The 18,783-nt window shown below is 42.4% G+C and overlaps 1 long non-coding RNA gene and 1 other non-coding gene across 2 annotated transcripts in view; one reads left to right on the top strand and one right to left on the bottom strand.

The window, feature by feature from the left end:
• The window catches only part of LOC137307230 (uncharacterized), a 42,763-nt gene extending 25,104 nt beyond the window's left edge, over positions 1–17,659 (top strand). Inside the window, exon 3 of the long non-coding RNA XR_010959079.1 lies at positions 16,605–17,659. This is a non-coding gene — a long non-coding RNA (uncharacterized lncRNA). The remainder of the gene's footprint in view (positions 1–16,604) is intronic.
• On the bottom strand, positions 10,896–11,000 carry LOC137320295 (U6 spliceosomal RNA). The gene has a single exon (XR_010962456.1). It is a non-coding gene; the product is annotated as a U6 spliceosomal RNA (small nuclear RNA).
• Positions 17,660–18,783: the final 1,124 nt, after the last annotated feature.

The following is an 18,783-nucleotide window of genomic DNA, read 5'->3' as shown; positions in this document are numbered from 1 at the left end:
CCCATCCCTAATTGCCCTTGAGAAGGTGGTGGTGAGCCGCCTTCTTAAACCGCTGCAGTCCGTGTGGTGAAGGTTCTCCCACAGTGCTGTTAGGTAGGGAGTTCCAGGATTTTGATCCAGCGACGATGAAGGAACGGCGATATATTTCCAAGTCGGGATGGTGTGTGACTTGGAGGGGAACGTGCAGGTGGTGTTGTTCCCATGTGCCTGCTGCTTTTGTCCTTCTAGGTGGTAGAGGTCGCGGGTTTGGGAGGTGCTGTCGAAGAAGCATTGGCGAGTTGCTGCAGTGCATCCTATGGATGGTACACACTGCAGCCACTGTGCGCCGGTGGTGAAGGGAGTGAATGTTTAGGGTGGTGGATGGGGTGCCAATCAAGCGGGCTGCTTTATCTTGGATGGTGTCGAGCTTCTTGAGTGTTGTTGGAGCTGCACTCATCCAAGCAAGTGGAGAGTATTCCATCACACTCCTGACTTGTGCGTTGTAGATGGTGGAAAGGCTTTGGGGAGTCAGGAGGTGAGTCACTCGTCACAGAATACCCAGCCTCTGACCTGCTCTCGTAGCCACAGTATTTATATGGCTGGTCCAGTTAAGTTTCTGGTCAATGGTGACCCCCAGGATGTTGATGGTGGGGGATTCAGCGATGGTAATGCCGTTGAATGTCAAGGGGAGGTGGTTAGACTCTCTCTGGTTGGAGATGGTCATTGCCTGGCACTTATCTGGCACAATTGTTACTTGCCACTTATCAGTCCAAGCCTGGATGTTGTCCAGGTCTTGCTGCATGCGGGCTGGGACTGCTTCATTATTTGAGGGGTTGCGAATGGAACTGAACACTGTGCAAACATCAGCGAACATCCCCATTTCTGACCTTATGATGGAGGGAAGGTCATTGATGAAGCAGCTGAAGATGGTCGGGCCTAGGACACTGCCCTGAGGAACTCCTGCAGCAATGTCCTGGGGCTGAGATGATTGGCCTCCAACAACCGCTACCATCTTCCTTTGTGCAAGGTATGACTCCAGCCACTGGAGAGTTTTCCCCCTGATTCCCATTGACTTCAATTTTACTAGGGCTCCTTGGTGCCACACTTGGTCAAATGCTGCCTTGATATCAAGGGCAGTCACTCTCACCTCACCTCTGGAATTCAGCTCTTTTGTCCATGTTTGGACCAAGGCTGTAATGAGGTCTGGAGCCGAGTGGTCCTGGCGGAACCCAAACTGAGCATCGATGAGCAAGTTATTGGTGAGTAAGTGCCGCTTGATAGAATTGTCGACAACACCTTCCATCACTTTGCTGATGATTCCAAAGAGCTTCTACAAATACATAAAGCGCAAATGAGTAACTAGGGAGAAAGTAGGGGCTCTTAAGGATCAACAAGGTCATCTATGTGCGGAACCACAGGAGATGGGTGAGATCCTAAATGAATATTTCACATCGGTATTTACGGTTGAGAAAGGCATGGATGTTAGGGAACTTGGGGAAATAAATAGTGATGTCTTGAGGACTGTACATATTACAGAGAGGGAGGTGCTGGAAGTCTTAATGCGCATCAAGGTAGATAAATCTCCGGGACCTGATGAAATGTATCCCAGGACGTTATGGGAGGTTATGGAGGAAATTGTGGGTCCCCTAGCAGAGATATTTGAATCATCGACAACTACAGGTAAGGTGCCTGAATATTGGAGGGTAGCAAATGTTGTGCCTTTGTTTAAGAAGGGCGGCAGGGAAAAGCCTGGGAACTACAGACCTGACATCTGTAGTGGGTAAGTTGTTAGAGGGTATTTTGAGAGACAGGATCTACAGGCATTTGGAGAGGCAAGGACTGATTAGGAACAGTCAGCATGGTTTTGTGAGTGGAAAATCATGTCCCACGAATTTGATTGAGTTTTTTGAAGGGGTAACCAAGAAGATAGATGAGAGCTGTGCAGTAGACGTGATCTACATGGACTTTAGCAAAGCCTTTGACAAGGTACCGCATGGTAGGTTGTTACATAAGGTTAAATCTCACGGGATCCAAGGTGAGGTAGCCAATTGGATACAAAATTGGATTGACGACAGAAGACAGAAGGTGGTTGTAGAGGGTTGTGTTTCAAACTGGAGGCCTGTGACCAGCGGTGTGCCTCAGGGATCGGTGCTGGGTCCGCTGTTATTTGTTATTTATATTAATGATTTGGATGAGAATTTAGGAGGCATGGGTAGTAAGTTTGCAGATGACACCAAGATTGGTGGCATTGTGGACAGTGAAGAAGGTTATCTAGGATTGCAACGGGATCTTGATAAATTGGGCCAGTGGGCCGATGAATGGCAGATGGAGTTTAATTTAGATAAATGTGAGGTGATGCATTTTGGTAGATCGAATCGGGCCAGGACCTACTCCGTTAATGGTAAGGTGTTGGGGAGAGTTATAGAACAAAGAGATCTAGGAGTACAGGTTCATAGCTCCTTGAAAGTGGAGTCACAGGTGGATAGGGTGGTGAAGAAGGCATTCAGCATGCTTGGTTTCATTGGTCAGAACATTGAATACAGGAGTTGGGATGTCTTATTGAAGTTGTACAAGACATTAGTAAGGCCACACTTGGAATACTGTGTACAGTTCTGGTCACCCTATTATAGAAAGGATATTATTAAACTAGAAAGAGTGCAGAAAAGATTTACTAGGATGCTACCGGGACTTGATGGTTTGACTTATAGGGAGAGGTTGGATAGACTGAGACTTTTTTCCCTGGAGAGTAGGAGATTTAGGGGTGATCTTATAGAAGTCTATAAAATAATGAGGGGCATAGATAAGGTAGATAGTCAAAATCTTTTCCCAAAGGTAGGGGAGTATATAACAAGGGGGCATAGATTTAAGGTGAGAGGGGAGAGATACAAAAGGGTCCAGAGGGGCAATTTTTTCATTCAAACGGTGGTGAGTGTCTGGAACGAGCTGCCAGAGGCAGTAGTAGAGGCGGGTACAATTTTGTCTTTTAAAAAGCATTTGGACAGTTACATGGGTAAGATGGGTATGGAGGGATATGGTCCAAGTGCAGGCAATTGGGACTAGCTTAGTGGTATAAACTGGGCGACATGGACATGTTGGGCCGAAGGGCCTGTTTCCATGTTGTAAACTTCTATGATTCTATGATTCAGAGTAGACTGATGGGGCGGTAATTGGCCGGATTGAATTTGTCCTGCTTTTTGTGAACAGGACATACCTGGGCAATTTTCCACATTGCCTTGTGTGCTCCCTATCACCAGCCTGGCATCTTTATCAATTGGAAGTGATTCCACTCCTTCAATGTACAGCTGGTTTGCGACCACAAGTAGCACATCATGTAGGCCTGATGTCCGCTATCCTGGCAGCAGTCATGACTCTTTCATCCTGTGCCAGTCTCCTGTACCCACTTTATTCCAACCAAGCCGCCAAGTTATCCCCTCTGGACATGGCTTATGACTCCTGTCAGGAACCTGGGCACAGCTGCAGAGCTGGCCTACAGCGAGAGTCATACTGCCACATGAAACATCATTGAGCAAATAATCGGCATGCTCAAGCAATTTTCTGCTGCCCGGACCGTTCTGGAGGAGCTTTACAGTACACCCCTAAGTGGGTTGCATGCTGCATAACTTCGCCACCATGAATGACCAGCCTTTACCACCACCTGAGCAACAACAAGTGCAGGAGGTGGAGCAGGAGCAAGAAGAGGGGGAGGAGCATATGCAGGAAGAGGAGGTGGAGCAGGAGGAGGAAGAGAAGCAGGAGGAGGAGGAGTGGTAACAACCACCAGTGCCGCTCTGTGCCAGAGTTCTCAGAGACCAGTTCATCGAGGAGCGCTTCACCTAAATCATCCCTCCCATCCGCAATACACCAACATTCCCACAATCCTTACCACGATCCTTACAACCACCATCCAATTGCCTTCCTTCATTTCACATTTATGGGTCTTGCCCTCACTTCACTACAAGTATAAACACCAACAACAAGTCCAGAACAAAAAACAAATTTACCAATCAACTCAATTTCATCTCTATCTAATAGTTAACAGAAATACCAGCCCTTAGTGGCAAAGTAACTTTGTTTTTAATTTGTTCTCAAGATGTGAGCCACGCTGGCAGGGCCACATTTATTGCCCATGCCTCATTGCACCGAGAAGGTGCTGGTGGGCCATCTATTTGAACTGCTACAGTCCTTATGGCGAAGGTACTCGCAAAATAGTGTTAGGTAGGGAATTCCAGGATTCGGACCCAAAGACGATGAAGGAAAAGTGATATTTGTCCAAGTCAAGGTGGTGTGTGACTTGAAGCAGAACTTGGAGGTGATGGTACTCCCACAACATTCTTGCTCTTGTTCTTCCCAGTGGTAGGGATTGCAGGGAAGGAAGGTGCTATTGAGGTATCATTGTGAGTTGCGGCAGTGCATCCCGTAGATTGGACATACTGCAGCCGTAGTGCACTTGTGGATTTTTTTTTAATATTCGTTCATGGGATGTGGGCATCGCTGATGAGGCCAGCATTCATTGCCCATCCCTAATTGCCCTTGAGAAGGTGGTGGTGAGCCGCCTTCTTGAACCGCTACAGTCCGTGTGGTGAAGGTTCTCCCACTGTGCTGTTAGGTAGGGAGTTCCAGGATTTTGACCCAGCGACGATGAAGGAACGGCGATATATTTCCAAGTCGGGTTGGTGTGTGACTTGAAGGGGAAGGTGCAGGTGGTGTTGTTCCCATGTGCCTGCTGCTCTTGTCCCTCTTGAGTCTTGTTGGAAATGGTCATTGCCTGGCACTTGTCTGGCACGAATGTTACTTGCCACTTATTAGCACAAGCCTGGATGTTGTCCAGGTCTTGCTGCATGCGGGCACGGACTGCTTCATTATCTGAGGGGTTGCGAATGGAAGCCTAACCCTAGGTGGTAGAGATTGCGGGTTTGGGAGGTGCTGTCGAAGAAGCCTTGGCGAGTTGCTGCAGTGCATCCTGTGGACATGTCACTCCGCTTTTTAAGAAAGGAGAGAGAGGGAAACCGGGGAATTATAGACCAGTTAGCCTAACATCTGTTGTGGGGAAAATGCTGGAGTCTATAATTAAGGATAGGGTGACTGAACACCTCAAGAATTTTCAGTTAATCAGAGAGAGCCAGCATGGATTTGTGAAAGGTAGGTCGTGCCTGACAAACCTGATTGAATTTTTTGAAGAGGTGACTAAAGTAGTCAACAGGGGAATGTCAATGGATGTTATTTAAATGGACTTCCAGAAGGCATTTGATAAGGTCCCACATAAGAGACTGTTAGCTAAGGCAGAAGCCTATGGAATCGAGGGAAAAGTACGGACTTGGTTAGGAAGTTGGCTGAGCGAAAGGCAACAGAGAGTAGAGATAATGGGAAGGTACTCACATTGGCAGGATGTGACTAGTGGAGTCCCGCAGGGATCTGTCTTGGGGCCTCAATTATTCACAATATTCATTAACGACTTAGATGAAGGCATAGAAAGTCTCATATCTAAGTTTGCCGATGACACAAAGATTGGTGGCATTGTAAGCAGTGTAGATGAAAACATAAAATTACAAAGGGATATTGATAGATTAGGTGAATGGGCAAAACTGTGGCAAATGGAATTCAATGTAGACAAATGTGAGGTCATCCACTTTGGATCAAAAAAGGATCGAACAGGGTACTTTCTAAATGGTAAAAAGTTAAAAACAGTGGATGTCCAAAGGGACTTAGGGGTTCAGGTACATAGATCATTGAAGTGTCATGAACAGGTGCAGAAAATAATCAAGAAGGCAAATGGAATGCTGGCCTTTATATCTAGAGGACTAGAGTACAAGGGGGCAGAAGTTATTGTGCAGCTATACAAAACCCTGATTAGACCGCACCTGGAGTACTATGAGCAGTTCTGGGCACCGCTCCTTCGGAAGGACATATTGGCCTTGGAGGGAGTGCAGCGTAGGTTTACTAGAATGATACCCGGACTTCAAGGATTAAGTTACAAGGAGAGATTACACAAATTGGGGTTGTATTCTGTAGAGTTTCGAAGGTTAAGGGGTGATCTGATCGAAGTTTATAAGATATTAAGCGGAACGGATAGGGTGGATAGAGAGAAACTATTTCCGCTGGTTGGGGATTCTAGGAGTAGGGGGCACAGTCTAAAAATTAGAGCCAGACCTTTCAGGAGCGAGATTAGAAAACATTTCTACACACAAAGGGTGGTAGGAGTTTGGAACTCTCTTCCGCAAACGGCAATTGATACTAGCTCAATTGCTAAATTTAAATGTGAGATAGATAGCTTTTTGGCAATCAAAGGTATTAAGGGATATGGGCCAAAGGAGGGTATGTGGAGTTAGATCACAGATCAGCCATAATTTTACCAAATGGCGGAGCAGGCACGAGGGGCTGAATGGCCTACTCCTGTTCCTATGTTCCTGTGGATGGTACACACTGCAGCCACAGTGCGCCGGTGGTGAAGGGAGTGAATGTTTAGGGTGGTGGATGGGGTGCCAATCAAGCGGGTTGCTTTGTCCTAGATGGTGTCGAGCTTCTTGAGTGTTGTTGGAGCTGCACTCATCCAGGCAAGTGGAAAGTATTCCATCACACTCCTGACTTGTGCCTTGTAGATGGTGGAAAAGCTTTGGGGAGTCAGGAGGTGAGTCACTCGCCGCAGAATACCCAGCCTCTGACTCTTGTAGCCACAGTATTTATATGGCTGGTCCAGTTAAGTTTCTGGTCAATGGTGACCCCCAGGATGTTGATGGTGGGGGATTCGGCGACAGTAATGCTGTTGAATGTCAAGGGGAGGTGGTTAGACTCTCTCTGGTTGGAGATGGTCATTGCCTGGCACTTGTCTGGCGCGAATGTTACTTGCCACTTATCAGCCCAAGCCTGGATGTTGTCCAGGTCTTGCTGCATGCGGGCACGGACTGCTTCATTATCTGAGGGATTGCGAATGGAAATGAACACTGTGCAATCATCAGCGAACATCCCCATTTCTGACCTTATGATGGAGGGAAGGTCATTGATGAAGCAGCTGAAGATGATTGGGCCTAGGATACTGGCCTGAGGAATGCCTGCAGCAATGTCCTGGGGCTGAGATGATTGGCCTCCAACAACCACCACCATCTTCCTTTGTGCTAGGTATGACTCCAGCCACTGGAGAGTTTTCCCCCTGATTCCCATTGACTTCAATTTTACTAGAGCTCCTTGGTGCCACACTCGGTCAAATGCTGCCTTGATGTCAAGGGCAGTCACTTTCACCTCACCTCTGGAATTCAGCTCTTTTGTCCATGTTTGGACCAAGGCTGTAATGAGGTCTGGAGCCAGGTGTGGTCCTGGTGGTACCCAAACTGAGCATCGGTGAGCAGATTATTGGTGAGTAAGTGCCGCTCGATAGCACTGTCGACGACACCTTCCATCGCTTTGCTGATGATTGAGAGTAGACTGATGGGGCAGTAATTGGCCGGATTGAATTCGTCCTGCTTTTTGTGGACAGGACATACCTGGGCAATTTTCCACATTGTCAGGTAGATGCTAGTGTTGTAGCTGTACTGGAACAGCTTGGCTAGAGGCGCAGCTTATCTAGCTTCGGGCCTAGGCAGTTGAAGGCAAGGCCGCCAGTGGTGGAGTAATGAAAATTGAGGATGCGCAAGAGGCCAGAATTGGAGGAGCGCAGAGATCTCGGAGGGTTGTAGGGCTGGCAGAGGTTACAGAGATGGGGAGGGGCAAGGCCTTGGAGAGATTTAAAAACAAGGATGAGAATTTTAAAATCGAGGCGTTGTCGGACCGGGAGCCAAAGTAGGTCGGTGAGCGCAGGGGGTGGTGGATGAACGGGACTTGGTGCGAGTTTGAATACAAGCAGCAGAGGTTTGGATGAGCTCAAGTTTACGGAGGGTGCAAAATGGAGGCCAGCCAGGAAAGTATGAATTCTTCCAGTCACAAAATTCTTGACAATTTGAAGTTGGCCAATGAAGTCTGATCTTCTTGTTGGGGTGTCATATACACAAGTTATGAAAGTTTAATGCAGTTAAAGTCAACAGATAAGAACACCCTTTTAATAATTAGGTTACCAGTTAATTGAATATCTTGAAAGGATTCCATATAAAGCCTTATGTGTTTTGAAAGTCATTTTTCTTTTGATCTGTGCCTGTGGTATTGTATTCTAAAACTACCATCACTGATTATATAAAATGCATACAGAGGTTTCATATTACATTTTTATTTTAGTTGGCAAATACATTCTGCTATTAAGATCTAAAAATATTGCAGTACGTCAAAATAGTTTGACCAGGCTGCTACGTAGAAAACTGCTACCAGTGTGAAAATTAGTATTTTTATCTGCAATGTATTTCAAATCATTCTTGCACAGGAAAGCCAAGACTACCATTACGGACCTGAGCACATGGAGTATCTTGTCAGTGAATTAGAATCCTCCCAATTACCCTTCAACCATTTCCTACAACAACTATGCACTGTTGAATGAATGAATGGTCCAATATTTATATTGTTTTAAGCTGCTTGTTCCCTGCTTAAGAAACTTTAAAGGGTTACTGTTGCAGGTACGTCATATATTGGATCATGATTTTTGTTGTTCATTCCAACAATTGTGCACTCCAACAATTGTGCACTCCAACAATTTTGTTAGCGGTTCGTGTATCTCAACAAAAACAGGCATTTCTCACATTTTACGGGGAAAAATGTAAATTTTGGCTCCATGGAGATATTCTACATTTGAACTTTGTGCCAGATGAGACAATGTGCATGTAAAGATTGAAGAGGATATTGATGACTCAGGAATGGTGCCTTCAATTTTAGTTTAATTTTAAAAGTTATTAATAAAGTCTTGGGGTAAAATGTCCTGAAATTACATCTTTTATAGTTATGTTAGGTTATTGTATTCATTTTGCATGGATAATTTCATGATTATTGCATGAATGGTGTTCAAAGTTATGAAGGGTTTTGAAAGAGTAAAGGAGGGTCAATAACCAGAGGACACAGATTTAAGGTAATTGGCAAAAGAACCAGAAGAGAAATTTTTTTACTCAGCGAGTTGTTATGATCTGGAATTTACTGCCTGAAAGGGTGGTGGAAGCAGATTCAATAATGACTTTCAAAAGGGAATTGGATAAATACTTGAAGGGAAAAATTGCAGGGATGTGGGGAAAGAGCAGGGGAGTTGGACTAATTGGATAGCTCTTTCAAAGAGCCAGCATAGGCACGATGGGCTGAATGGCCTCCTTCTGTACAGTGTGATTCTATGATTCTATGATATGTTGCAAGTTGTAATTTATAGGGTATGACATTCCCCTATAGAGAGTGAAGTTAGCTCGGTCAGTTATGTGAACTGTGGATGCATTCCTTATTTCATGAAATGCATGGCTTCTCTCAGTAGCTTATTTTATAGCACTCTTTAAAGCCAAGGAGCCAGGAACAAACTTTTCTAAACATTCTGCTCCAACTCCGCTATCCTGGTCACTGGATGAGGTCATTTGCTGTAATAGGCACTAAATCTGCAACCATACGTTTTTTTTTTCATTTGACTTTAAACATTTATCACAGTAGACACTCAATGATATGATTATGTCATTGTGTCACCAATCCTGCCTTTGCACAATCCTCTATTTACAGAGAGCTCTGTAAATAGCATCTTTCAAGATATTTTGGACAAAGGTCAAAGTCCCTTTAAATATTAAATGTGCTTTTTGGCAATCCGCAGTCATCTTTTTATTATATACAACCCTGTCAAACTTCACTGTCATCAGATACAGAAAGAAATAACATTTCAAGGAGATTTCTGTTGGCTGCAAGAGTCTGTGTATTGGGGGTGGTAAAGAATGACAATCGTTACTTGTCCCTTCAGAATCAGCTCTCTACCCTCTCACTACTGCAATGCATTTCAATTTCATAGTTACAAGATACCCACTGAGTTATTCAACTGAGAGGAATTTTACTTATTAAGCTGCTAAACAGCTTTGATTTAACTGTTGTCTTTGTTATGAACATATTGGACTCTAACAATTTTTGTTTTCATGGAGAGGAGGTGAGCAGGCAATAGTTTAGTGCTGGATTTTCCAAATGGTCTTATATATTAATTAGATCATAGCTGGTAAGCTGTAACTGGTTGTTAATGCACAATGGCTGCTACTGGACTTAGAAATAAATGACCTGTATTTATTTTTATTTTCAGAAAATATCGATTACTTCCCCCTCCCCTACTACATTGGCTGACTCAATGTAGATCTACATAGCCTGAAGCTTAATTGATCTAACCTGTGGAATTGAAAATGCAAAGTGGCAGTCAAAGTGGGTCGACCAGGATATAGGAAAATAAGAACCGTATTTCACTTCAATATCAATATAACCGATCACCTTGCACTAAACTTAATGTGATGCAAGGCATTCAGTATCTTTACATAATTTAAATTCCAGTATTTGAACTGCTTGCACGAAAACAGATTACAAGATAAACATCTGTTAACACGGGTGTTTATCTCATGACGAAAATAGGTCACTTCTTCGGAAACGCAGTTGTAGAATGAGTAGTTCTGTATTAACTAATAGGTTTAAAACTAATGAGCTTCAGTGCTGCCTAGAGCCACTTGCCTCTTTTTAATAAACACGCTAGGAAACATTGGGTTGCCCCAGTGTCATCAACCCAAAATAATGGAAATTTAACAGAAGTGCCCTCTTTTTAGAAGGGCACAAACAATAAACACCCAAATCATACCAAAGAAAAAGGAAACTTAATCAAATTAAATCATAATGTTGTTGCCGACGTCGACTACGCACTCCAGTCCCACCGGTCGCGGAAGGCCTCAAGCATACCGGCAGACACCGCATGCTCCGTCTCCAGGGCCACCCGGGTGTGGACAAGACCAAGGAAGAGAGGCAGGCAGCCAGAGTGACACACCCCCCCACCCCCACCACCACCATCACGGGCCACAAAAAATTTAGAACTCTTCACGAATTTGCGTGTCATCCTTGCGCAGGGGCCATGCTAATCTTCTCTGTATCCTTCCAATTTTAGTATAGGTGCTGCTGAAGAGAGTTGCAAAGCTTGATTTTAAGCTATTTGTTGCTTGTTTTGATGCGGGTGTGTATTTAAACAAGCCTTTGGGGAATTTATTAAATATCAAGTACCTTCCCTTGTAATGAGTCTCTCGAGCAGTGCAGTTCTTTTTCTAAGCAGTGTTTTTAGTTGGTGTTATTGAAAATAGGTGGTCTTTTTGTTTTTAATTAGTGAACCATTTTCTGAGAGTGGATTAGAGCACTGCAGGATACTGAGGTAGTCTGGTAATGCATTTCTTTTTGCTGAGCCTGCAAGATGATGAGCTATACTACAGTACAAAATCCCAACACAAAGGGATTATACACTGAAATGCACGTAGCACAATTTAATAGTGAAAGAGGCCACAGTCTCCATGAGTGCGAGGATAGCTAACAAATTCTTGAATATATACCACCAGCCCACAATATTTTAATGCTGCTGAAAATCCCACAATTAAAGGACACAGTCACAATCTATGCACTTTTCCTCTGGGTCCAAAATAAAACTGCTTGCCAAATCTTTGGAGAGAAAAAGAAATCAATTTTGCAATTTAAAAAATAGTTCAATAACATTGTCTGAACAAGTCAGACCAGGTCTTGATGATGTGTCCTTCAATTCGACGGTTAACTTTTTGTTTTCATCTAACGGTTTTGTATATTTGTGTTATAGCTGAGCTAAGAGAATACTCTAAAGTTTGGGACTGGAGCAAAGGTTCTCAATTGGATTTATATTTAGGAGTGTGCCCACTAGCTAACTGTACATATTTAGCCAACTAATAATAAAAGCAGTGACTAATTTGTTCCAATATAACTGTGTTCAAAAATATGCATGACCTAAAACTATTTCCTAAATACATGTGCAGCTGATAAAATTTAGGAATATAAAATACCAAAGATAAAGAAACAAAGTAGATATGAAATACTGAATTTATAGCACTGTACAATTACAAAAGTTCTAGGCTAGAGTAGGGAAACTTAAATTAATCAGTTTTTTGTCCCTTGTAATATCTGCACATTAATAATTCTTGCTCTTTTCACAGCCTTACATCAAACAGAGTTGGCTGTGAAGGAAATTGTTTTTTTAAGGCAGGCTTGAACTGAATCATATTTACCATCTTCCTTATTGACTTACCTTAGTCAGTGGCCATTTTATCATTCGCCAACCTTATTAAAACCGAAATTATGAGTCACACTTCCATGAATGTTTTTATGTTGTCTAAGTATAAGAATATGACTCGTAGCCGAGTTCATTTAATGTTTTTTTCTGTCTGGCATGACAACAGTGAAATAGAGGTATAGCATGTACACCAACGCTACATATATGACGGATTCCATGGTGTAATTTTTGACCTGTTGTGTCTTTAAGAATAGATGGCATATTGCTTATAACGTTAAAATTATGTTTTCGAGTGAGGAGCTTAGCGATCCTTTCTTTCCTTCAATGGCGCTGATGGCTCACACAGGAACATAGGAACAGGAGTAGGCCATTCAGCCCCTCGCGAATGTTCCGCCATTCAATGAGATCATGGCTGATCTGTATCCTAACTCCATCCACCTGCCTTGGCTCCATATCCCTAAATACCCTTGGCTACCAAAAATCTACCTATCTCAGATTTAAAATGATTAATTGAGCTAGCGTCTACTGCTTTTTATGGGTGAGAGTTCCACACTTCCACCACCCTCTGCGTGAAGAAGTGTTTCCTAATTTCTCTCCTGAATGGCCTGGCTCTGATTTTAAGGTTATGCCGCCTTATTCTAGACTCCCCCACCAGCGGAGAAAGTTTCTCTCTATCTACCCGATCAATTCCTTTCAAAATCCTAAAAGCCTCAATCAAATCATCCTTTAACCTTCTATATTCCAGGGAATACTAGCCTAGTTTATGTAATCTCTCCTCATAATCTAACCCTTGGAGCCCTGGTAACATTCTGGTGAATCTGCGCTACACACCTTTGAAGGCCAATATATCCTTTCTAAGGAGCAGTGTCCAGAACTGTACACAGTACACCAGATGTGGTCTAACCATGGTTTTGATTAGCTGTAGCAAAACTTCCCTTTATATTCTAGCCCTCTAGTTATAAAGGCCAACATTCCATTAGCCTTTTTGATTATTTTTTGTACCTGACTACTATATTTTAGTGATCTGGGCAAAATGCCCTCTGTGTTATGGCTTATTTTTTATACAAACCAGGAAGGTAGCTGATATGCTTCTCCTGGTTTGTGCTTAGTTAGATGATCTTAGTCAGGTTGCCAATTAGGGTGTTACAAAATTGCCTTAGCATTTCCTAGCTAGGGACAGGAAGAACCAGCATAGATTCTCACTACTGACCACTATATAGTCATTCTTCGCTGGAATTGCACATCTGAGGATATCTGGTAAGGACAAGACTGGAATTAGCTATGGTCACTTCCATCATTGAATAGTACACCAGCCGTGGAAAATAATGAATTAACCCTGAGCTGCAAAGTGTGGCCCTTGAGCAAGTCACTGATTAGGATTATAGCCCTTGACAAAAAGTTTGCAAAGAATCCTGCTTTCGTTCTCTACCCACTAAAAACATGCTGGAATGTTCTTTGTAACCACAAGCCTTTTTTTTGCCAGCATTAGCCAAGATTATTTAAAGCGATAAATACATTTTGTATTAAGAGGCAAAATTTGTTTTATGAAGAAATTATAAGACTACAATCCACTGCATTATGTCCCAATTACAGCTGGCACTTTGATGCATATGACTATACCACAAATCATCTCCTTGGAGCACTGTTAAATTGAAGATAGATGCTGGAAGAAATAACAAGAGTAATCTTGAACAGTTATTAACATTTTTAATACTGGCTCCTTTTTGCAAAGAAGTCACTATGTGTTTCTCTCTGTAAGTATAAAGCATTTCAGTATGAAAGTGTGTGTCCCATGCTTTGTAAGCACAAGTGCAGTAAACTTGTGCAAATCAACTTCATTATTCAAATTCTGAAAAATAAACTATTTCACACTTTATTGGAGGACATAAACCCATCCTATCCAGCTTTTCCATGGGCCAGACCCACATTCACAATTGTACCATTGATGCTGACCAATAGGCAGCCATTTTGTACCTTTTTATCAGCAAGTAAGGATATTTCAGGTATATAAAGTTGTTTAATGACCACTTTAAATATGAAGTGTTCTAATGATGCTCAATTCCACAATTGTTCTAATGATACTCAATTCCACAATTTAGTTGTATAGTATTTCCCAAAACAACCTTACCGTGGAAAAAATAAACTTCTAATCCTGATAAGATCAGAACAATTTGCTGCGTAAAAAAAATTCTCCTCATCTCCTCTCTGGTTCTTTTGCCAATTACCTTAAATCTGTGTCCTCTGGTTACTGACCCTTATGTAGTATGCAACATGCTAAACTTATTTTGCCAACTTTCTCTGTGATATATTGTGAAGTACGCACTAAGCAATCCAAACATCAAAATGATTTCTTCAAGATGTCAAAGCTGTGCTCTATTATAAGCACATTTTACACCCTTTCTTGAGCGATGATCAACCTTGTTAGGAGTAGGTAACGTGTCTTGCAATAACCACTCTTGCAGTCTGTTTTACCTCCCGAATAGTCAGGAGATGCTTGATTGCAACAAGAAGTGTGCATCATGACTAGTCTCTGGAAAACAAGCATTAACTTGCATAATTTTATATCATCTATGCCATCTTTATGTTTATGAAGCAGTAACCCTTTTTGTTCATAAAAAATATGATATTGCCTACTTGTGCACAAATGGTGTTTTGAATGCTCTCCATGGTGACTTATAATCAATAGAAATGCCACAGATCTCATAAAATTGGCTTATCCTGGTACCGAACTTTATGCGTGCATGCAGATGCATGTCAAATCAAGGCATCTATTATACCTGTGATAAGTGATGGACTGCATTCTGGTTGACTCACCCGGAAGACCTGGAGGCATGAACCTTTAGTGCAGCTACTTGCACTTCTACCAGTAGTGCTATCCATACGTTGGTCCTTGCTTCCAAATGTGCTTCCAGAAGATGACACAGATCACTTTGCGCACACTGTTCCTCTTTGAGCTCCAGGTAGCTGACAATCATAGTGCATTAGGTAGTAGCAAGTCTTAATAGTCCACCTCTTATGCCCTCGTACCTTTTCTTTCCTGCTGTTCCTGCACTTCATCCTTTAATGTGTCCAGCAATGTAAGACTTGGTGTTGTACCCATGCTTCTGCATGTACTGAAAGACTCCGTGGAATTCATATGATATTCTTGCTCTGTTTACTGCTTGAACTCTATTGGCTTCCTTGAATGCTTTAACACCAAGTTTCATTGGCGGAAATTGATTCAATTTAACCCGTGTCCTCTTGCCCTACTGTCACAGTTTCATTTGAAAAAGTCTTTCAGGTCTATGTTTGCTTTATCATTTACTATCTTATGTAGCTCCACAAGGTCACCTCTCAGCTGTTTCCTTACAAGGCTGAAAAGCCTAAATTCCTTCAGCTTTTGTGCTAGCACTCTTGCCTCTGAGTCAGAAGAATGTGGGTTCAAGTCCTACTCTAGAGGCTTGAGCACAAAATCTAGGCTGACTCTTCAATGCAGTACTGAGGGAGTGCTGCACTGTCAGAGGTGCTGTCTGCCCTCTCAGGTGGTCGTGAAAGATCCCAGGGCACTATTTTGAAGAAGAGCAAGGTAGTTTTCCCGGTGTCTTGGGCAATATTTATCCCTCAACTAATAAGTACTTTATTGGCCGTAAAGGACTCTGGGACGCCCTTAGGTCATGAAATGCGCTATATAGATGCAAGTCTTTCTTTTTTCCTTTTATAACTCAGTCTTCTGATGCTAAGTCTTATGCCTCGTCTCTGAACTGCCTCCTGAGCTTGAATATCTCCTTTGTATCTTGGTGAACAGATCAAGTTACAGTACACAGACCAGAGCACTGTACAATTTGACGAATGACACCTGTACTTTACAATTGTGTTTAAATGTCCCCATATAGTTTGGTATCATCTGCGATTTTGATCAGTTTCCATTGAGCTTCTCAATCCAAATTGTTATTTTAAATTAGGAAGAATAGGGAGTCTCAACACCAACCCCTGGGACAACCTATTCAGCACGTTTCCTCATCCCAACATCACTCCTCTAACAAGCGCCTACTATATCCTAACCATCGGTCAATTATTTGTGACTTCTTCCTTGTCATTTGTCAATCCATGTATAGAAATTCAGCCTGAGATAAGCTAATTTGAGAGATCTTTCTTTGTCCTTCTATGCATGTTTGACACATCTCATTTATTTTGTAAGCTCTGCTGATTTAGGGCACTTCAAAGTACAGTTGGCGTTCTCAAATTAGCCAGTTGTGTCTGCAGTTGCTTTTATTAGATACCTGACTCAACCAGTACTTCAACGACATGCTGCATATGATCACAAAAAGCACATTTACTGTTGTTCAATTAGTGATATGATTGGAATAAAAGTGTTGATGGTTTAAATGAGTATGAGGAGAATTTAATACCGTTTAATAATTCTAACAGCATTTAGAACATTTAAATAGTGCTTAACCCATTGATGATTAAGATCTTCATGAAGCATCTGTAAGATTCTCAAAATTCACAGATCCCCCAAAACTCGGAGAAAAACCCTAAAGAAATTCACCTTTTCCCTGGGTATGGAAAACTTTGGCCATTGACTGAAATCCTAAGATGGAAGGATAGGTGAGAGGTCACCAGACGAATCCACAACACGCACATGGAATGTGGGAGAATTACTGCTTCAGACATGTCTCTGTTTTAATGCAAAACCTACAGCAGGTGGTCGACACTCAGCACTAATTCAAAAGGCAGTCGGCCATTGAAAGAGGCAACTGCTCCAGACATGGTGGGGCCATGTTTTTGTTTTAAAGCAAAACCGATCAACACCTAGGATGTTGGATACAAAAGGAAGCCTGTATACCAGGTGATCAGCAAATCGGAATTAAAACAATGACCCATCGGGAGAAGCAATTGCAACATGATGAGAGACCATCAAAAAGCCATCAAAGATTCTTAAGGACTTTGTAAGAACTGTTTAAACAGACATGAAGTGCCTTTTTTAAAAAAAAGGTGACGAAGACCATTGTAAGAGAGGGATATAGAAACTCGAAACCTCTCTCTCTCTCTCTCTGGCTTGCTGGCTCTGGTGGGCTGCTTGTCTTGTTCTGCCTGTCTCTGGAAGGAAGAGCAGCTTCCAGCGAACAACAAGGAAAGCAGTTCGATAGGGAAGGTCAGCAGCTCTAGAAGCAGGCCGACACACAAGAAGAAACCAGAGCAACAGTCCCAGTGACCATCAGACATCTCGCGGCAACAAGGGCCTTACGGAACAACCAACCGAATATTGCCACCAACCAACCGGGTAATATTGGGCCACTGCGACCAAAGAAAACCAACTCGTGAGAAAACCGAAGATCCGCAAAGTTTCCACTCTACAATCTATTTCTGACTTACCTCTGGGTGAATTACTGTCAAGGATTCGTTTGATGAGCATTATCTCTGGCCCTTTAGAGTCCAACTTAACTAGTACAGTGGGATTGGGAGGGGTGAGGTATCTTTCTACTGTAATTTCCCTCGCGTGTACTGAAGTGTTCCCCATTTTATTAGAGTGTTAAGATTGTTGTGTTGTATTTTCTCTCTTGAATAAAGGTCAAAGTTTCTTGCACCAAAACCAGTTGTCTGCTGCACTTTGTCACAACCCCCAAATAAGTCCAAGGTCGAGAACCCAGGGAGTGGGAGCGATTCGGACCGCTCAGAAGTCAGAGGTGAAGCTGACACACACCACCACCCCCTACACATCTTTGCTAAAAGTCAACCCTTAAAGGCAGATAGATGTGAGATAGAAATTGAGAGATTTTTTTCCACAATTAAATTAATGATTTTTGCCTGTATTTCTATGGATGGCTAAAAATCAGAATTTCCTTATCTTTCAATCACTGTGATTGAAAAACAATGCCAGGTTTAAATTATTTTTAAAAATTCAGTTGGCACTTTGACATTTTTGTTGTAGAGTCAAACTAGGGCAATCAAATTATTAGGTAAAGTTACTACTGCACTAATAATAGTTTACTGATTGCAATTAATGGAATATTAACTTTACCTTGTTTTTTTTACTCCTATGTCTAAAATTGATAATAGGGTTGCCCCTATAAGTAAACAGATCTATGAGTTTTAATAATACCCCATGATGTTTCATAGCAACTATTAAGCTGGTGTCTTAAAAAAGAACTGTTCTTAGGTTATGGATGTACAGTATTGGAGAATTGTTTGGGAGTTCCAATTTTGCAGGCAGCTACTGTCCAAATATGGAAAGTGGGGGCATTACATAGATTTACATTACATAGAATTCACAGCACAGAAACAGGCCATTAGGCCCAACTGGACTATGCCGGTGTTTATGCTCCACATGAGCCTCCTCCCACCTTACTTCATCTCATCCTAACTGCATAACCTTCTATTCCTTTCTCGCTTATGTGTTTATCTAGTTTCCCCTTAAATACATCAACGCTATTTGCCTCAACTACTCCTTGTGGTAGCGAGTTCCACACTCTAACCACTCTCTAGGTAAAGAAGTTTCTCCTGAATTTTTTATTGGATTTATTAGTGACCGTCTTATATTTATGACCTCTAGTTCTGGTCTCCCCCCCATTTTCTCTACATCTACCCTATCAAGCCCCTTCATAATCTTAAAGACTCTATCATGTCACCACTCAGCCTTCTCTTTTCTAGAGAAAAGGGCCCCAGCCTGTTCAGTCTTTCCTAATAAG

Source organism: Heptranchias perlo, chromosome 3 (assembly GCF_035084215.1).
Source record: "Heptranchias perlo isolate sHepPer1 chromosome 3, sHepPer1.hap1, whole genome shotgun sequence".
NCBI classification, from domain to species: Eukaryota; Metazoa; Chordata; class Chondrichthyes; order Hexanchiformes; family Hexanchidae; genus Heptranchias; species Heptranchias perlo.
Note: the sequence above shows the minus strand (reverse complement) of the source record. Positions and strands in the feature narration are given on the sequence as shown.